At 43.3% G+C, this 22,256-nt stretch overlaps 1 long non-coding RNA gene across 1 annotated transcript in view; it reads left to right on the top strand.

Annotated features, from left to right (window-relative positions):
• Positions 1-22,256, top strand: part of LOC109302476 — a 30,444-nt gene extending 8,188 nt beyond the window's left edge. The window contains exon 3 of the long non-coding RNA XR_002098801.1: positions 21,396-22,256. This is a non-coding gene — a long non-coding RNA (uncharacterized LOC109302476). The remainder of the gene's footprint in view (positions 1-21,395) is intronic.

Here is a 22,256-nt window from a genome sequence, read left to right as displayed (position 1 = left end):
GAAGGAGCATAATGAGCAAGGCATTACTACACAGTCCTACCCCCACTTCCCAGCTAGGTTTATTAACCCCTTGTGACCCTCCCAGGGAACTACAAACTGCAGACTGGTCGCCTTTGAAAAGATTAGATCCAGGCTTTTCCTAAAAGAGACAGCCTACCCCATGACAACTATTATAGTTTACAATTTTGCTACTGTAACATATTGAACTATTACTGAATAAACTTCTTTTAAAATATTTGAAGATAATTAATATTTTCAAAACTTTAAGACCCTCTGATGAATGGCTTCCTATAAATGTAAATTGCCTTCCAATAACCTATACTATTAGACAGTACAATGCAAATTGTGAAAAAAATCACAGCGTAGATCATCATAAGGATGAAATATCAGACAGTTTTCCATATATATTGAAGCGTCAAGTGCTCACTGCGTACAGCAGCACCATTCCTGAGGCAGGTCAGAATTGTTTCATTATGCCTTTTGTTATGATAAAACTGCTTCCCAGTTGCAAAAAGGAAAGAAAATATGCAGCAACTATTGTTGAATGGAAAAACACTCCCAGAGATGATCTCAATAGCAGCCCAGCATAGGACTTAAGGTCAAAAGCCCACAAAACTTGGTGCCTACAACTCCAATGTTGCTAAAAGCATGCATAACAAAGTTACAGACAAAAAGGAAAAGGGCCAAAGAGAGGCCACATTTAGTATGACCACCAAGCTAAAAACCTCCAAGAACTAAGAGCAGGAGATTGCATCAGAATCAAACAACGTAGAATCATGATTTTTGGAAGTAAGCTGCACAAACTCAACAGGTAAATCCTCGCTCATGTAAAGTAGCAGTGGCTGGCTATATATTTCACAGGAAGTCTCATGAACATCAGGGCCTGAGGCTAAGCCTCCTACTAGCCCATCCCACCCTTCTATGTGCTTGGCATTCACCCACGCTGGAGGTCACTAGCACAGGAAGTCCACCAGTACTCTATTTCTGATCTGATCCTTCTGTATACTACACTCTGCATCCATGGCCCATAATCAGAACCAAGCACAAAAAGGAGAGAAAAGTAATGGGAAGATAGTTTCTTAAAAAGTCTCAGTTCAAGCAGAGCCCTGCTAGGAAGCAGTCTGCCTGTTACTTGTCTCTCCTGTGTTTCGAGCACAGCTGCGGCAAGGTAAATTAGACAGATAGCAGTGGCTACGGGCAACCTTCAGGGACAATTAGCATGCCTGAAGCAGAGAACTTAACAGCACTGCTAGGGTATACACTCAGCACCATTATACATTGCTTCATCTCTGAGATTGGCATATAAGAAGTGGGAGCAAGCGGGCAGGGTATGCTTCGTAAGTGTGCCCTTGGGTGCAGCAGAGACATGCTCTTAGAGAGCAGTGCTTTCAATATGGTGTGGAGAAAGAAAGAAAACTTAAATGTTTCAATGGCCTGGAACTCTGCCTTTATACCTGCCTGGGTGATGAATAGTAAAAAAAAACCTTCTTCATATTTTGGGCCTAAACAGGACCACATCAGCCTGGTACAGAGATGCTGCATAACAAAGCAATGTGTGACTTATATACAGTTATCAAATGTAGCTATTCAACAACAGCGTAAAGAAAAGGCCATCATTCTGAAGATGGTGACTGAATGGGGATTTGAGAGTAGCCTAGCCCATACGAATAGTTACATTTCTATCAGAAGGTGCAAGCTGTTCTCTTTCAATTGATGTTGTGTCCTGTACAATGTACCATACAAAACATGTTTTTTAAAAAGTTTGTCCAGCTGTGTACAGCATAAAACTTTCCAGGAAGACATTTGGTCAGAGGAATACTGTAGCTCTATTCACTGCGTTTAGGGCCTCTGTCGCTTTGCTGTCCAAATAATACATGTACGGCTTTCAAGCTGGTTAAAAGGAGTTAAGTGGAGGAGGGGAGAGAGAGGGGAAAAAAATACAACCACCTGAACACCCTGGATGAAACTTCAGCAGCCAAGCTGACACTCTAAACCGAATGTGTATCTTTGTTTCAATGCATTGAAACACATTTTTGCTGGGTTCTATGGATTATTATAGCACCCAAGGTTTTCCAAAAACATCAGACAAGTTTACCACAGAAATTAAGCTGTCTACCATCTGTAAAAGATTTACCCAAGAGTTTTCTTAATTCCCACCCCCCCGAAATACATTTAGCTTAATTCTTTTAAACGTTTTGCCTATCATTTGAGTCCATATATATCAGGCACTGGAGAGTTGGCAAGATTTTTTAGGGCAACTTTTTTCTTCTGAAGGATTAGTTGTGCATTGGTGAGCTGAAATTTTATATGCAGAGTAACACTCTGAATATGAATTATTTCTTGGGAAACACTGCACCTATTCTTGGGAAAGGAGAAGTAAAAACTTCACTAGGAAATTCAGCTGAGGAACTGGGATTAACACCCTTTATTCTCCTCCCAAATGGTGAGCTATTTTCAGAAAGTTTGAGCAGACTTTAATTTAATTTCTGCCCTACATTGTATTTAGAAGCTGCCTGCAGTTAAATAGGTGCACTCAAATAATGACATATACATACTAGTCAGCATTGTTAAGAGGGGGAAAGCTTGTATTTTCTCAGCAGAGTTTAGAATACCTTGTGTCCCAGCTAAAACTGTCACGGGAAGGCCAAACAGGATTCATTATTACTTCCTATCAAGGTTGCTAGCGTGTTGATTGTTTCCACTTGTCTGTTTTACCTGAATGTTTCCCCTTCCCCTGAGTCTTTTGTATTGAACCTATTCCAAAGGCACTAAAAGTGTCATTTCACTCTCTCAGCCAAACCCAGATTGCTTGCCCAGCAAATAACCAACTCATCTGCAGCATGCACCTTTTCCCTAAGTATTTATACATTTATTATGGCTTATGGTATGGTGCTTCAAGAACTTCAGGGCAGGGGGCTGAGAGGAGCTTTAGAAATAAACTGATTATCCCTTAAGGGTTTGACAACATAAAATTTGCTGGCGCATAAACACTAAGGGATTAGCTGGATTAAATTTTCAGCAGTGATTTTGGGAGACTGGTGTTTGGGTGCCCAACTTGAAATGCTTTAGAATGACTTGAGTTTCATGTTGTGCTAAACATGCCCACTTGGTACCCCTCAGGGTGGGCTTAAAAAGCCAAATCACTAAAAAAACCCTAATCACCTTGAAAAGTTAGGTCTGATTCCCTGCACTAGAAAAGCTGGGATTTGTACACCCATTATAAGCATCTGCACACATTAAATGATAATAGCCCTAACACTTTTTAAGTTGATCAGTAAAGAATTGTTTAAGTAGCAATTATCATTATTACAATGAGCCAAGAAAAGACCTCATTACCTCCCACAGATTTTGACAGACTTTAATCAATTAGACATGCAAAAAACTAGAACTCTTGGTTCCAAAATGCTACCTTTTATTAGACCGACTGGAAAATGGCAAGAAAATTGTCCTTTTCTGCAAGCTTTCAGGATCAAAGTCCCTTTGTCAGGCTCTGGGAAAAGTACAGATGGTACAAGATGGTAAAAAGTCCCCATAGGTAGAAAATGAACTTCATTTTTGCACAGAGGGAGCTGAAGATGGAAGATTGTCCCTCTGGGTCCATGAGAGTGTCTTTGAGCTGTCTTGAGTAGCTCTTTGAGGGAGCTGTGGGCGGCAGGGCCGGGGCCAGGCAGGTGCTGTGAAGAACTGCTGCGCTGGAGGCTCTCTGTGGGTGGGCGAGCCCTGGGCCTGGCTGGGGCTCAGGCAGATGGACACCTTGTCCTATGTGGGTGGGGGCAGCACCGAGGCTGGATGCTCGGAGCAGGGTCTGGATGGCACAGGGAGAAGCAGGTGCAGACAGGTAGGCCGGCCTCCTGGGACGGCAGCAGCCAGACGAGGACAGGGGCTGGGCAGGAAGTGGGGGCTGCCCCAGGGCTCCGCAGGCTTGGGCTGCAGCGGGCAGGCAGGGGTGCCCAGTGGTACCCAAGGTGGGGCTCAGCCCGGCCTGCACAGCTCTGCAGGGACAGGCCACAGCTGCCTTGTGGATGAGGGTACACTGCCTGGCTGGGGCAGGATGCTGGGCTCAAAGGGCTCTGGGCTCAGTCTCCCTGCATGCTGGGCACAGTGTGGGCAGGGCAGAGCTGCCCCTGCTGCAAGGGCCTGGCAGTGGGAGCCTCCCAGGCTCTGGGAATAGCTGCCACAGGTGGTGCTTGGGGCCTGCAGCACAGCAGCCTTGCACAGAGCCTGCCCCAGCCCCAGCCCCTGGAGGGGAGCTGTGAGCAGGCAAGGCCAGGGTCCAGGCAAATCAGGGCAGCCACGGCAGCTGTTCCTGGAGTCCAGGAGGGCTCCTATTCTCAGGCCCCTGCACTGGGGGTGGCTGTACCCCGCCTACGTGTGCAGAGTTATACTGACCCTGACCAATGAGGTAGCATCTCAGACACATAGTTTAAATGTCAGCATGACAGCATCTCAGTAATATCCTGTTGGGCACAAACACCCTTCTTCAGGCATTGGAGAGAGTCTGCTGTTGGTTTGGGTGCTCTCCTGGGTAGACTAGAAGCCAATATGCAAAAATACAGATATGTAATTGATTAGTATCTTGCTTATTAAGTATAGTGAGTATATGTGTATGTGTGTGTGTGTACATTTAAGAAAGAGTAAAAGCATTTCCTTCCTCAACTTTTTTACAGCCCGCAGCCCCACTATTGTTCTGGGTTAACCTCAGGCCAAGGATAAGCTGGACAAACACAGAAGACAACATGGGGGTCTTGTCTGAGGGAATACACAGATTCTGGAAAAGGAAGAGCAGGACACAAATCTCAGTTCCAACCACGGGGCATAGCATGACAGGTGTAAATGAAGGGCAAAGGGAAGGTGAAAGGGTTGGGAGGAACACAGGGATCAAAGGATGGGGAGGCAAAATTAAAAGGGGATGTAATGAGGGCAAGCTTACATGGAGATTTACATCATAGAGATTTACATCCAGAGGTCACCTAGGCCAACCCCCTGCCAGAGACAGAATCATCCCTATTCAAAACACCCTAGACAAATCCATTGTCCAACCTATTAGTAATATTGCAGTCAACCATGACACAACCACAAGACACAACACCCTAATCTGCCACAGGTGAAGTGGGTGGAGAAGGGCAGCCAAAGTCCTGCTGCTACAAAGGTTGTTAAAAATACACTCAAGAGATCCAAGGAAGATAACCCTCCCCCCTGCAATAGAGGAAGATGACCCCTCCCTGCCAAGTCTGGACCAGTCTGATCATGGAGTAAAATTCTTTTGGGTTTAAGTCACAGGAGGAGCATTGGTGCACCCCAGCCTTGGCTGTACCTAGCTTCCCAATGCTTCTGAAAGTGAAAAGATTCCTGCTAACACGTTGCAGCAGGAGAGGAAAAAATCCTTCCTGTCCCCATGTGGTAACCAGCACAGGAAACACCCACGCTAGAACACAGACCTAGTTACTCCTAGATTATCCCTGACCAATGCCTGTCCAGTCTGTTCTCAGACACCTCCATCTCCATCATTAGAGCGTTGAAATGAAGGAGTCCACTTGGCTACACAAGCCTACTACCCTCTTCCCCTTCCCCCAGGCACAAGCTAGAACAACCTCTGCATAGCATTGGTACTCCTGCTTCAAGGCTTTCAGGAAAGCATTTCTACAGCACTTCTCAAAGAGTTTGCCCCAGATCCCAGTTGAGATATTTAGACTAGGAATCCTTTCCTTTCTTATGTCCATCTGACAAGATATTTAGCAGACTTTGCAGATTTGTTGGAATGTGACAGGCCACACCAAACTTGTCACCTCTGGGCTGTCAACTGCATGCTTTAGTGCCCATGTCACCCCAGCCCCCAAGCTAGGAATGAGGGGCTGGGTTTTCCCATAAAGCAAGGGGATGAGGCTAAGAGCTCACATGTGCTACCCAGCTCCCACCATATCCATTCATTTGGCCAGTCTCTAATCTGCATCAGAGCCAAGCAGTCTGCATTGTGCACACAGACCCCACACCAGGCCCAGGCACGTACAGCTTGAGAGGACTCAGCCAGCCAAGCCTCACTGGGGCTCGCCATTGAGGTAACCTACAGCACTAGTCACATAACTCTGGTCCAGAAAGCCCCAGCTCTTGCCTTGAAAATCCCACTTGCTCCAGGAATTGATCTTTCCTTTCTTCACCATAGTATGGTCTGCTTGCTGAGGTTTAGCTGCCTTTCATATCAACAGAGCAAAGAAATGGCCACACTGTTTCCAGAAGCAGGGAAGCAGCTAGTAGTTAACCGGTCCTTTGCCCTGGTGATATGCAGGCCTTTATCCCCAGTCATACCCTCTAATGGATGCTTGAAGAAAACGGGCCTAATTTTCCTATGTCTTACACCCTGTGTAGTCATTTACATCATGTTAAAGTAGATGTAAAACCATAAGCATTGATTAAGTCCCTTGTTTTTTTCCAGACTCATGTTTTTATAAGTGAATGACTGTGGTACTACCACTCAGATGCATGTTATATGCTTAGATAAATTAATCCAATTCAATTCATACATCATGTGAACATATTTGGGATGATGCTGTGACCAGAAACACAGTTAAGAATAAAATCCTTAAGAGATGTAGGTTCATAGGACATCTGTACTCTCCTTATTCTAGTAGCTGAACCACACATATGAAAACACGTTTTGGGGTGTAACTGTAATTAATCAGTTGTGGTGTCTAATAGAAAGCCCTATCCAAATGAGCTCAATGCTTCTTTGCAGCAAGGACATATTGCTGAAGCTGCACTGAGCTGTAAATTGCTACTCTTTTTTTCAGATTTAGAGTCTTCTGTGTACACAATTTCTATTTTACATTAGAAAATACCATGGGATTGTTCTGTCCTAAGTGCAGGATTTTGCACTTGTCCTTACTGAACCTCATGAGATTTCTTTTGGTCCAATCCGCCAATTTGTTGAGGTCTCTCTGAATCCTAGCCCTACCCACCATTGTATCTACTACTCCCTGCAGTTTGGCGTCATCTGCAAACTTGCTGAGGGTGCGCTTTATGCCATCTTCCAGATTATTGATAAAGGTATTGAACAAAACCAGGCCTGGTACACTCCACTTGAGACCAGATACCAACAAGACATCAAGCCATCGATAATTAGCCTTTGAGTCCAACAATCCGGCCAGTTTTCTATCCACCTTACAGGCCATTCAATTCAACCCATACTGCCTTAGCTTGCTTGTGAGGATGTTGTGGAAGATAGTATCAAAAGCCTTACTAAATTCAAGTTATATCACATCCAGTGCTCTCCCTGCATCCATAAAGCAAGTTATCTCATCAGAGAAGGCAATCAGGTTGGTCATGGTCAGGCATGACTTTCCCTTGGTGAATCCATGCTGACTGTTCCTGATCACCTTCTCCTTTAAGTGCTTAGAAATGGATTCCTTGTGGGCCTGCTCCATGATTTTTCCAGGGACTGAAGTAAGGCTGATCAGAGCAGTCCCTGGGCTGCAGAGGGGGTTGGTGCTTCCCTCCATGCCAGCGGTTCCTGCCCCCCCCCGGCGGCACTCACTCGCAGGCAGTTGTGGAGGGAAGCACCAGGCCACGCACAGCTCAGGCAGGCAGGCTCCAGGGAGTGAGGGTAGATCAGGCTCACCGCTTTTCTTGGGCAGAGCCTGTTTTCCCGGGCTGCTGCCAGGCTGTCTGCAGGGCTTTCTGCAGAGCCTCTGAGCTGCACGGAGCCTGGTGCTTCGCTCTGTGGCTGTAGGGGCAGCAAACTAAAACTCCTCAGAGGACTTCGCTGCACCCCAAATCATTTAAGGCACATTACACCACTGAATTTCCTACAGTGGCTGGAATTAATGCACAATACACTGCCGAGGCGTGCAGACACCAACACCATTAAAGCGGCGCAAAAGCATTTAGCCCTCTTTAAAGTGTTGTGTATACACGCCTCTCATTTCATCTACACACGGCCCCAGTCACGCAAGCTATCCCACTAAGTCTCTGTTATTCCAATCATGTCATAGTTCCTTGACGGTGCGAGGACTTCCAGTTCTTCCTGCTTGTTTCCCAGGCTCCGTGCATTTGTGTACAGGCACCTCAGGTAACTACCTGATTGCCCTACTTTCTGAGAAGGAATGATAAGGCCTCTCCTATTGCCCCCTGTTGGACACCGACAGGTGAAAATGCGTGTAACACACTTCCAGATTGTTAAAAGGGCTAAATGAGCAGGTTGGTTTTTAAGACACAAATGCTTCAGACAGTAAAGACTGAAGTTTATTTATTCTGCTCTTCCACAACTTGTAAAAGAAGGGTCAGGACATCAACCATCAAAACATGTCCCTTGGGTTGCAATCTTGTCTGACCAATTAATCTAGTCCTACAAGTAGCTGAATGGTAAAGCTTACTCTGTCATCCTAACTGGCTGAGTCTCAGGTCACCTCTCTTTCAGGTATACAGAATCCTTGATGCCTTAATTGGCTAACTCCCCACAGCCGTTCTTACCCTTTGATAAGAATACCTGAGTCCCAGCTGTGCAAATTTGTGGTATAAGAAGAACCCACCTCTATAAACTAAACCCTGAAAGAAGAGGAAAAAGAAAGAAACCCAGCAAGCCCCCTGAGGTCCTCAATACCGGGTGCTGGGTATACAAAGCTGTATTTTTATAGAACAGCTGAAGTAAGTCAAACTGGAAGAGTTTTGAAATCCCCCTTTTTTTATCTTATCATTTACCCTCTTTGTTTAGTCTCTACATCAAAAACTAAGTGGTTTCATTTTTGTTAGGCCAGTTTCCAGTAAGTGTAATTGTTGAGTTCCCACACACTAAGACAGACCCACTTGCTGAACTAGGCTTCACATTTTTTGCTATTCTTTTTAAATAAAGTGCCATTTTACATACATACATACTGCAACAAATTAGCTGTAAGTGTTTCCAGCCACCATTAAGACAATGTACATGCACATTTTTGCTATGCATCTGTTTTGCCAAGAATTATAAAGCTTAATAATTCAGTTTGTAATTGATTGATTTGAAAATGGAAAATACTTTGGCTAGACAGGCAAGCCACAGATACAAATATAAACTATAATTCACATTATGAATATGACGCTTTGACCAAACATTGCCAATTTTTTTTAACACAAAACACTAGTTGATTTGAATGGTGTAGGATCAGGTACAAGAACAAAGCATTTGAAAAAAGACAGCAGTCCTGCTTTTAAGCATTGGTTTTGTGGCTTTCCTGAACGTGCCTCTTTGTAAAACTGATAACTTATGGCAACAGGAAAGAATAAAACAGCTGTAAACCAGCTTAACCCTGCACTTGTTTGCAATCTCTTATCACTGTAGGTATGCAAGGGTACACTTATATTAGCATTAATATTAGTGCTCATTGATTATTTTAACATGGAAAAGGCCATATTTATAGCTGGTCAAAATTTTTGTGATAAATTTTTTGGGTGATGATTGGGTAATTAATCATTAAAAAAAACCTTTCAGCAAAAGAAAATGCTGGCAAGTATTGAAACTTCTATTTTTAAGTACATATTCTGTTGACATGTTTACCAAGATCATTTTCAAGTTCATGATACAGAATTCCTCAATAGATGCATGGTCTTATATAGAAAACCGTATTTTTTAAACAAAATATTTCAATATGATTTTCAATAAAAGTTTTGGTAAAATCAGCCATAAAAGGCAAAGTAGAAAGCAAAATATGGGACCAATTTTGAATGCTGCCAAACAGAAAGTCTTTGAAACTTGGATTGGGGGGGAGGGGGAAATTTTTATCCTATTGTTCTATCAGCTCAGATAATTTTCAAGAGGAAAATAGAGCAGTTGATGCCCAGCTCTAAGATCTACAATTAAAGAGTAGTAAATCAATGTTAAGACTTCATTTAACTGCACAGTTTTAAATGTGTAGATTTGTCGTATCTATATTGCACAGCACCATCTAATGGTGATAGCCAGTGATCACATCTAGCAGGCAGTGTAAATTAATGAAAGAGCATTTTGCACATTAAGCAGAGTAAGTTAGAAATATACAATCTGCACAGGACACTAGGTGAGCCAATAACTCAACCTTTGTATGCTTTTAAGGAGGGCTAGTTTAGAAGCCCCAAGGCATAGAAGAGTCACGCTTGGTGTAAGCATAGCAGTCGCATGGCCCCTACCTCTTTAGAAGCAACTGCAGGGGTCTTCTAGTTCTCTTCTGATAGCTGGAGTGTTTATGGAGTGGTAGGAGGGTTCATATGAGGTTATTACCTTATATGAAAACCACTGCATTCTCCTGCCACACACAAGGTTGTTCACCCTCATCTCTGATAAGGAGTTTGACACATCAATTAAAGCGATCGAGACTGGCTGCCAGACCAGATATTTCCAGAATTTCTTACCAAGCTCACACCCACAATGAAAAGATGGCTTCAGAAATTCATGTATAATGTCTAGAAAGTAAGAGACTTCTATAAATCTGGAGAAAAGCTGACATCATTGCTATCCTGAAACCCAATAAACTACTAGAGGATCCAAAGAGCTTCCAACCCATCTCGCTACTCTGCATTACATATAAACTCATGAAGCGCATAATCCTGAATAGAATAGAGAACATCATTGATCCCCAACTCCCCCAAAAACAAACTGACTTTTGAAAAAAGTGGTGTACCACTGACCAGGTTACATTTTTTACGTCTGACATAGAAAACGGGTTGGAAATGAGACAGAAAACAGGCAGGGTCTTTATTGACCTTACAGCTGCCTATAACACTGTATGGCATCATAGCCTTAAATATAAACTTCCCTCTGTGATACCTGACTGCGAGCTATGTGCTTTCATCAGGAACATGACCTCTAGCATACCATTCAAACTCACTATCAGCCAAGGAAAAATCAATCACTTTTATTGGCCTATTAGGCAAAACCCTCATTGATTTCAATGGAACAGGAATAGAGTCCAAATCCGGCACTCCTACCGCTTGTACATGAAGTCTCATGAACGTGCCATATGCAACACAAATCTAGAGCTAATTCTATTGGGTGCTGCATACTCTAACCCTGACCCAGCAAAGCAGTTAGCATGTATTTAACCTTAATCATGGGTAGTCCGATTAAAAAGTCAATGCGACTGATCAGGTGCTTAAACTTAAGCAAGTGCTGAAGAAAAAAATTAGCTGGATCAACCCAACACATAGCAAGATAGAAAAGGACATTTTACCCTTTATATGAATTTGATGAACTTTTATATTTAATTTTACAAAATGCAAATTCTTTTACTTGAGTCTCTATCAACAGTTTTCCCTGTAAATATTACAATTAGCAGTGGTTTTTAAAAAAAAAACACAAATAAAAGGAAAACAGAGGCAAGCAGAGAGATAGGCAGCTGTGAAAAAATATTTGAAATATAGATAATAGAGATAAGGAATGAAAAAATACTACTTAAACAACAACAAAGATGTCGATCTAGAGGAAAAACACTTAAAATGGCTTGTTTCACCAATGAAGAAAAAGTAAGGGGGACTAAGAAGCAGAGCCAGAAATAAGAGAGTGATTGAAGGGGGAAAAACCCTCTGTGACTAGGAAAAATGAGTAGAGTAGATAGGTGAGGCCATTGGGAATTAGTTTCAGAACCCAAACATCTAATGCTACTTTCCAAACACCTGCTGGTTTCAGTGACGGTTTGGGGAATGCAGGACAAGCCTTTCAAAAGCAGCTGCTCAGCAAAAGTCATTTTATAAGCATTCACTAAATAAAAAACCTGGTTGTGTTGGACACTCAGAACTGCACATTGAGAAGAACTTTTCTAAAGCCTCAGTTATTTTCACTGAAAGACTTTCTTGGCACCATGTTCAATGAGATTCAAAGGGGATAACACCAAAGCATGTACAGGTACCAGTCTTGTATACCTTATTTGAACAAATCTCCTAGGGACTCCAGGGTTGAACTTGCAAATACCATCAATTTATTTAGACCAAGAATAAAACAAATTATAGAACATTTGTTATATCCAACTAGCCAAAACTTAGCTACTAGTCATTATTTTAAAGAAATGAGTAATATGTGATACTGCCTCTTCATTTACTGATGAGTCTATGCATTAAAAGCTATCTATACCTTCAAATTCACCACTAACATAACAGTATAATTTGCTATAAACACACCCATGCTTCTGGTCCTAGTGATTTGGTTCACTCTTGGCTAGGCTTGTACCTTACACGCTTCTGCTATACAGGCAATCCTGAGACTTACAACACAACTGGTTCCTAAAAACTGTCTCAAGTCGAAATGTTGTAACTTGGAACCGATTTTCCCATAGGAACCAATGTTATAAATGGGGGATCAGTTCCTGAACCAAGGCCCGATACCCTATTTTCACCAAAAATAACCCAGAATTTTGTACTCAATTATAGATGAGTAATATAGCTACATTAATGTATTTATATTGTAAATAGCAATCATATTGATTTGGAAGGACTTCTTTGAGGTGACTTTGCTGGATGTTTTGAAGGGTTCTTGGCTGGAGTCTTCTGAGAAGTCCTGGCTGCAGGTTTTTATGGAGTCTTGTCTGCTTTCTTAAAGAACATGTCCAAAGAAGTTTGGACAGATGTTCTCCAGGGAGATGGGTGACATGGTGAACTTGTTTGCTTGCATGGCTTGGCATCAGATCAAGTGTTGTAAAGTTGAAACTGACATCAGAAAGTTGAAACAGGGTGTCAATTTATAGATGGTGTAAGTGCAAAACATTGTAACTCAAAACATTGTAAGTCAAGGACTTCCTGTAGTCTATGTAGAGTCATATTCTTCCCTCCTCACCACTGGAGTATGCAAGTGCCTTCCAGCAGCACAGTGAGTGATGTGAGTAACATCTGTCACTTGTGGTTCATTCACTCTCATCCTTTCCCCAAGAGGAGATTTGTGTGTTCTGTGCAGAGTTTTGTTTTGGGCTTTTCTGTCTGGTTGGTTTGGTTTTCCCCACACAGTTTATCAAAGTTTGCTAGAATTGCCATTGCTTTAATTTGGGAGCTTTGAGTACTGTAGTTGAAAATCCTTAAAGATAGTCTCACCAGAACATGACTATTTTGTTAGTGCTCATCTACGCATTAGACTCTTAACACGTGTCACCTCCAAGGCATTTTATATACTAATAGTTGTTAACATTTTTAGAGTCAAGGCACCCTTCCATCATTTTTTTTTAATGTGGCACATCCCCAGTTGAGAATCACTGTTGGTACTTTATCAGTTTGCCTCAACTGAGTGCTGCTATCTCTAGGTAAAACTGCCTCACACATCTGCCCACAGCCAGCCCAAAAAGGGCTGTGGCATACATATGATCTCTTTCCCCATTAGGATAACCCTAAAGTAGGAAGGAGAACAGACCCATGCTGCAGCCCTTCCCTAGTGCAGCATCCCTTGGAAAGAGGCGACACAGGACAGATCAAAGTGTCCCACTTGCCTTTCAATCCTTAGAGGAGCATGGGGGAAGGGGCGACCCTGCTTGCTTTAAGATTATCAGAGACCTCTAATGCAAGAGGAGTGCAAGTGTATGCCACAGCTTTGTGCATAGGGCAGTTTTACCTGGCTGCCGCGGTAGTGGCAGTGCCTGCATTACTGCACTGCTGAAGTGATCTCATAACACCCTGGTTGAGACCCATTGCTATATAGATTAGATTTGTTCTGACATGTGGTATTAGGGACTGGCTAATGTGCAGCCCAAATTCCTGCAGTGTTCTCACAAAGCATCACCCAACCCAGTTCTGGACAATGACAAATCTTGTTGTTTTATTGCCTTTCCTAAGGCCGCACCCCATTCCTTTAATGGATGCTCTCAAACCCAGCACTCCTGGAGCCAGATGTAAAGAGAAGAATATGGCCATAAAACTTTCTGAATGGTTCAATAACTACTGGCAACCCACTGAACACTAAATATTAGATTAACATTCAACAGCTCCACTGCTGCTTCCCATGCTTTGGCAGCTAGTTCTCACTGGTTTGTCCTATGCTTACTGAGCAGGCTGGAATTCTCTTCTATGAAAAACCTCAGTACAGTCAGTCCCAGCAGCTCTTCTTCCTGATCATCCACTACAACATAAAATCAAGGAATGAAACAGAGAAATGATCCAACTGGCAGGCAAGCAGTAAGTGGAAACTACTGATAGTGATGTGTTTAATAAAAAATCCAACTCTATATTCGGTGGTCTTAAAGTATGCTCAAGTGACTGTTACCCCATTCTTCTATCTCTTCTGTTGTTGTACCCTGATCCTCTTTGGGGTATGGGCCTCTTTGTGATAAGAACAGCTCTTTACAGTATGTCTGGGCAGTGCCTAACCCATATATGGGCTTTTTTTTCCCCATACACTTCACACTTTTCTCAGCAGAGAGCAACTTCATCTGAAATGTGATTATTGCAATCCAGGTTCTGGAGACTTGGATTCAAATGCTGGCCCTGACATATTCTTCCTGTATGAACAATTGGCTAATTACTTTATTTACTCCGTGATTCAGTTTTCCATCTGTCATTTGGGAATAACGCCTCCTTGCCATTCAAGGGTCATGTGAGAAGTAAAGTCCACAAGCAATTATGAGGTGTTTGGATACTCTTATGATGAGGCCCTGAATAAATATCAGGCATCTGTCTGCATGTTTCATCAGACGCAGTTTGTCAATGAGCCAGAATTATTTGAGCAATAAGAGTGCATGAGGGGCTTTGTGGGAAAAAATCTAGGTGAAATTTCATGACCTAGGTTATGCAAGAGGTTAAAGTAAATGATTTCATGGCCCCTTCTGGCCCCAAAATCTCTGAATCTATAAACCTTCCTGATTGCAGTAGTACTGCATGATAATACTGGCTTCAGGGGAAACAAGATACCAGGGAAGCCCAAACAAATGCCCTGTCACCAACTATAGAAACTACAGGTGCATTTGAGACACAGCAAGAGACACGCTGGGAACAAAAAAACATTCCCTGCGAGGCATATTTGCAGTGAGGGATCAAAACTTGATACCTGGGTATCCAAAAATTTGATACCTGCGAGGGACTAGGGGGGAAGGGGGAGGCAGCTTGGGAGGCATGGGTCCCCCACCCACCTGCTCGCCCCCCCACTCACCTGCAGCAGCAGCGGTCATTGGGATGCTTGGGGCTTCCTGGCACAACCCCACCGCACGGCATGAGCCTGGCTGCCTGGCACCTGGAGCTGCCTGTGCCATATTGCATAAGCGCCATGAACCTTCAGGCAACTCCAGGCCATTCGAGCTGTCACCTGGGGCCCTGCGCTGCTCATGGGGACTGCCTGTCACAGTGGGCTGGGTCCCACATGCACAGAACAGCCCAGCCCGAGGGTACGTGGGGCCCATGCATGCAGGACCTGGCCTGGTGCGACAGGCAGTCCCTGCGAGTAGTGTGGGGCCCTGGGTGACAGCCTGAGCAACCTGGAGCTGCCTGAAGGTGCACAGCACCATGCTGGACCGAGCCAAGCCAGGCTGGGCCCATGCAATATGGTACAGGCAGCACTGGGTGCCAGGCAGCTGGGGCAGAGCCAGGCTGGCCCACACTGCAAGGTGGGAGGGGCTGTGCCAGGAGGCCATGAGTGCCCTGATGGCCACTGCTGCTGTAGGTGAACTGTGGGCCGTGTGGGCAGGATGGGGCCATACAGGGGGCATATAGGCTGTGTGAGGGGGCTGGAGCCATGTGGCAGCAGGGGCATGTGGGCCCTGAAGGGGGGACAGTCCATGTGTTGTGTGGGGGGGCTGTGCCCTGTGGGGGACAGGGGACCCACCCCTCCTGAGCCACCCCCCTACACAGCCCCCCACACCCACAGTCCCTACCACATCTACCCACACACCCCATGCCCTCCCACATCCCTCTACACCCTGTACCACCCCTCTCCTGCAAACCCCACATCTCTCCCCCATCACACACCTGGTGTGCCCAGCTGTCAGACAGGATGAGACCTGCTGGCAGGAGTTGTGGCTGTAGAGGCAGCTGTCCCCACATCCTAGTTAGTGAAGGGATCAGGGGGAGCTCTAATTGTGCCATGATAGGAAAACCAAAAGCAAACATCAAAACATATGGATATTTAGAATGTATTTTATCATGATGATAGAGACACTGTCAGGCTTCCAAATTGTTTTAACATTGTAAATATATCAATAAAACATTGCCCAAGTGATCTCTCTCTCTCTCTCTCTCTCTCTCTCTATATATATATATATAATGGTCTTTTGGTTTAATTGTGGAAAAACATGGATTTTGGGGTATTTTAAAAAGTGAATTTGGGATTATTTTTATCACAGATTTTGCAGTTTTGAAATAGGGTACACCAGGATTCCTGCTAGTGAGGCAAATGGCAGGACCCAGGCAGAGGAGCCTGCTTAGGGCTGGCACCTGGGATCCAGCTGGAGGTGGCTGACCTCCTGGCCAGTTGGGGCCAGTAGGTCATGCTTTGACAGTTCAAAGCAGGCCACCACACTGAGAACATCTTCTGGGTGATAGCTGCCCAGCTGGCCGGGCAGCGGTACACATGGCAGTTGTGCTGCACAAAGGCCAACTGTGCAGCCACAGCTCACTAGCAGCTGGTCCAGAGGTGCAGATGCTTCTGCTGTTGCCATGTAGTCCCCATCCAGGTCTGGCAAGTATGCAGCCTTGGGGCCACATGCTATGTCAGGTGGCAGCAGGTCACAGCTGGGCAGCAGCCCCCACTGCCAGACTGCTGCAGTGGTTAGAGGGTGCAGGGAAGTCTAGGTTAGGGCTGCTTCAGCAGTCCAGCTGGCACAAGGGCTAGTGTTCTCAGATACTAATTGGCTGGGCCCCAGAAGCTCCTGAGAGCAAGTAGCCTTCAGCTACTTGCCAGGGCGACTTTTTATACTGATGGAGCCAGCACAGGTGCTGGCCCCAGGCTCTAGCTCCCCCTGGCTGCAGATCCGGGAGGAGCTGGGCAGAGTTATTTTGCCCCAAGTGGCACAACTTGCCCCACAACAAACTGCATGTCTGGGCACATGTGTGGAGCCAAAAATCCACAGCTTAAATTGTTGCATACGTATTTGAGCTGCTGCAAGCGCACATGCCTGCATATGTGGACATGCCTACCTGTGCATATTTATTTGGGCATCCAAAATTTACTATATTTTAGTGTGTATCACCTGTAAAACAGGGAGAGAGAGAAGTTGACTGACTTGTTCTAAGACAGGCAGCTAAACTAAATAGAAAGTGCCCAAAGACCAACCACGGAGGGCTGGTGGAAGCTCATGGAGCTAGCTACATTTGCAAGCACTGTTTTAATAAGGTAATGTGTCAAGCTTGCTTATGTTTTAAGACTCAGCCCCAGAGGGCTCTCACATACTTCCAACACATCGGACTAATTGTAGTTTACATTTGTATCACTTTGTATTAGAAGTGCTCCGCTTTTCAGGAAAACTAATTTGATCTGCAGTATTTGGCTGACCACAGTTTTCTACATGAAACCTGAGTGGCTCTGTCCTACTGAATGGAGCTTTTGCTTGTAGTCAGTGGAAAACATGGAAAGTGATCTGTGGCATGTCGCCCTAAACATTGTTACATATTGAAAATAGTTTCAGCTTCCTCTACATAGCATAGTCTGGAAATAAAACATATGGAGTTAGCACGACTGCTGATTGGATTTTGATTGTTCTGAAATGAAGCCAAGTTTAAAGTGGAGAGTGCAGCCTGAAAGGAAATACAGTAGACACTAGACAATTTATTTGTTTCTGAGTGGGGACCTGGCTGACAGACTGCTTCGAAGGTGGCTAACAAGAGCAACATGTTTCCATATGGAAACCATATGGGGAAATCAGCCAGCATCTAAGAACATGGCAAAATATATGTACCATGGCAACTCAATAGGGGAGTTTTGTAAAATTGGTGCCAGTCATAACAAAAAAAAATGTTGATGGAGAGGGCTGATAAATAACTAAAATAGTTAAAATACTGACAGGTTTTAGATAAAACACTTTAAGATCCATACCAGAAAAACACTAACATGAGGCCCACTTTAAAATGTAAGTGTGTGATGGATGGCATTAATGAGCATCTTATTTGCAAAAATACTGTTAAGTTCTAGATTTCAAGTGGTCTCACATAAGCAAGAAAGTCTAAAAGTTGCCACAGAAAAAGGAAAAATGATATGTATGACCTTATTACTGATAGTAACTATCAATTTAACTTCCCAGAATGTTCAGGTAAAACCTATCGAGCCAACAACTGTTCACACTGAATTTCTGCATGTATCACTATTAAAATGTAAATGTGAACAGAAACCAAGTGCACGCTCTCCACTGGGCCATAATGCCCATAAAGCTAAAAGTGGACTTTCTACCCCAAGATTCATTACATATAGTTAGGGTGCAACTACAAAAGTTCTTGTGAACAACTCTAAGGACAGAAGTCTTATGTTTTTCATCACAGTGTCATGAGTCATTAAGAGGGACATTTCAAAAGACTTTAAATACAAAACTTACCATATTTACACCTTCAGTTGTACAGGATTTTCTCACAAACACACACCACAGTATTATTTGCTATGCTTACCACTGAAGTATAATGCGACTAAGGGACTACTTAAGAATACGCAGGCATACAAAAGAAAATATGCATTAAACAATGCTGCCCTCCAATGGTAGAAAACTGTAATGCAAAATTTAAAAAATGACAAACCTTCAAATTCACTTGCAGTTAATAAAAAGCTCAGGGTTTTGATTCACTGTGGGGTAATAACTTACTTATTATTAGATTTATAAGTTGACTTTCCCAATGAAAGCTAAAGGCAGTTTACGCAGACAAGCAAAGTAACACACAAACTAACGTTTTAAGAAATCTACTAGATACTGCAACCGTGTTGTTTTAAAACTAGAAATGTTGTATATTGAACATAATGATATGGCAGCTGAAGTTTTAGTACAAATTCAAAAAAAAATCATCTTAGCTGATCTGAAACTGCACTTGTCAGCAAATAAACGTTATCCAAAAAAAGTTTTACAGAAGAAACTTAAAAAAAAATCAGAGCGGATATTTATAGCAGACTGTCAAAGCCCACCCAGTTTACCTGAAGCGGAAAGTTGCACAATAATTCCTTCATGGGAATAGTTATCCTGAAGCTGAGTCCCATCTGTAAATCCTTAATCACATAAGTAATACTTATACACAGGAGGAGCATTCCACTGCAGCCAATGTATGGACTTACGTGTGAATAAACATTTGTAGGTTTGCGCTCTCAATTGGCAGAGTTTGGCCTTTATTTACATTTCATATTCCATAAATTCCAGAAAGATTAAAAACAGCAGCAGTCGATGGATTCTATTACACTGAGACGGAGAGCCTGGAAGATGACAAGAACCATGCTGCTTTTCTGGCAAATAAAAGCAGTGCAGTACCTAATTAACATTAATGGTCTCTAGGTACTGGGTAGGTGACATTCTGAACTAAAAATCTTTTTTCCCAGTGGACCATTTAATCCCTCCCCATATCCCATCCTGCCAGGAATCTGAACCCAACAGACCACATCGCTGTTTTCCAAAGGCTGGCAACATTAATAATACAAGCTTCAAAACTGGGAATTCACCAAAGCATGATGATGAAGTACCGTCTTGATAGGTTTCATGGCATTCACTAGCATGGACAGTGGGGAGGGTTGATTCTCTGAAACAAAAACATGACAGTGCTGTTAAACACCCACTGGCAATGCACCTACACCAAAGGTCTATTTCAAGAAGGAATTTCAATGAAAAGAGAAATTATTTGATTTTGAAACATGGGACTTCATTCTGGCTACATTAAGTGGTTCAGATGGTTAAAATACAAAGTCCTTATCACTGCAGAACTTGTCTTAACCTGATATAGGTTTCCCTCGCTTTATGCTGTACATCCGTTCCTGAAAAATGGCGCGTAACAAATTCGCATAAAAGGAATCCACTTTACAATGTAACAAATAGGGATATGTTCCAAGATCTCAACTGTACTGACCCCCAGACCCATTTCTACCACTTTTACAAGACAAATTTGGCCAACAGCAGACAGTACACACAAGCACAAGGCACTATCATAATGGGGATGGCAATGACAGAAACACATGTTGCAGACAGTGAGCAAGGAGCACAGATCCACACAGGAGACTATATTTTGGTGCATGTCACTCCCACAACGCACCACACAAAGCAGCTGACTGCGGGGCTTCTACCACACTGATCACATAAGAGTGAATTTACTTTGCATATAATGAATTGTTGGTATAAAAAGGATTATTGCATAAGAGCAAATTTGCACATACAGAACCCGCATAAAGCAAGGGAAACCTGTACATATCTGAGTGCTCTCTGCCATCTAACTCAGGTCATCTCACTCTGTAGTATTGATACTGTGAAATTATTCTATGCACTGTACTATATCAAAACAACATTCGAATTCTGACTTAATCTGACATAAACCAGGAAATTCTTAGTCAAGACAGGAATTAGTCCTTGACTCATCAGGCTCCTCTCAAGGAAAAGTAAAATCATTATGCAGCTGCTCTGTCTGCATTTCAAAGCCTTTTCTTAAGTGTCTTTTCCTTGAGACTTTGTTTTCCTTCAGAAACTGTAATGTTCACCTCAGTTTGATTAGGAAGAAATGTAGTCAAGTAAGCAATTAAAAAAAAAAATCTGTTATAAACCCAATTCAGTGAAGCACCAAAGCAGATTTTTAAGCATTTTTTGTTGAACAGTCTTATGTCCCTAGAAAACTAGAATGGACACCTTGGTGACATTTTTATTTGCAACTACATAGTTATTTAAATTAGTGGTTCTCAAACTCTTCTGTACCGGGACCCATCTGTAAACATCCATGGCCAGTCCCAACCTAGTGCTCCGCACTGCTGCCCCCCTCCCCCAGGTGCCAGCCCCCAGTGTGTAGGGTGGGGGCAGTATGGGGGGCCACAGGCAGTCGCTCAAGCTGGAGCTCTGCCAGCTTGGAAAGGAAAAGCCATGGTTTCCCACATTTTTCTCCTTTAGAGAATCCTTTTTTAAAGTTTGTTTGCAACCCTTTCATATATTCTTGTGGCCCATATTTGGGTCCCAACCCACGAGCTGAGAAACACAAGTTTAAATGAACAAACTATCAAAATCCACTTAATAAATGCAAAAGTCCAGAATTATTTACAGACCCTTTTTAACCAGGGCTTTTATATTGAAAAGGCGGGGAACAAAAACCTTTAACTGGCACCAAGCACAACTTAAAACACCCTCCCCTACAATTTTGGTTGTGGGGGCTTCAGCCTCATAAGTAAGCTTGAGTCTACTCAATCTAAAAAAATATTACCCTATTCTATCTATATAAATATGTAGGTTAAATGGGTTGGTGGGTAGGCAGGTAATTTACATGCCATTTCAGCACTGAAAAACTAAATTTCTTGTTCATATCAGATATCTCTGTGACTCCTTTTCATTTACTATTCGTAGGTAATTACATGAATGGGATAGGTCTATCTGAATATTTGAGGATAAAAGAGAAAGAGTGACAGACCCTTCAGTATTTAATTGTGCAATGTTTCTATTTTAACAATGTGGAAAATTTTGCATTCACTGTTGATTAGAGAGGAGTAAGTCTTTGTATCCCTCTTCCAGATCGCAAAAGGTATCCTAGTGTAAGGCTCACCCGTCCACTCTTGTTCCCCTCCAGTTGTGACTGGGTCAGGTATGGAGGTGTTGCAAGATTTGATTAACATCTTTTGGAGCAGGCAAGAAACTGATTGTTTTAGATATGAAAAATCAGTCTCAGACCTCACAGGTGCTGCCCCCTCCCCCAGCACAGGCACAACCTTACTGTGGCTCATATCCTCCTTATAGCTGATGCCCAAACCCTTTGGTATGCAGGTCTTAAGCAATATTGAGATTTAAGCCTACATTGACCAGTGATCCTGAATACTTCAGTTTTGGTTGCTTATCACACTGGACTTTGTTTCAACCCTGCAGCTCCTACAGGGTTTCAACTAGAGTTGCATATGGCTCAGTACTGCTGAAAGTCACAATCAGTATGCAACAAGGTGCCCCAAACCAAGGGCCCTACAGTTAATGGCCACTCCTGAAAACATGGGCCTATATATTTTTTTTAAATAACATAATTTCATTAGGACATTTAGAATAGTTGCTCTTTATACAGACAGTTCTTTCCACGGTGGGCCTGACCCATAGCCCCCAGCAGTAGTGTAACTAGGGAAGGATGATTGGGGCACCTGCCTTGGGCACCAACTTGGAGGAGGGGGGAAGGGGGCTAGAAAATAACAGCCACTAAACTACACGCAGAGCACTGTGACAGTTGAA

The sequence above is a fragment of the Gavialis gangeticus genome, unplaced genomic scaffold, assembly GCF_001723915.1.
Source record: "Gavialis gangeticus isolate Ggan-Ray unplaced genomic scaffold, GavGan_comp1, whole genome shotgun sequence".
NCBI classification, from domain to species: Eukaryota; Metazoa; Chordata; order Crocodylia; family Gavialidae; genus Gavialis; species Gavialis gangeticus.
Note: the sequence above shows the minus strand (reverse complement) of the source record. Positions and strands in the feature narration are given on the sequence as shown.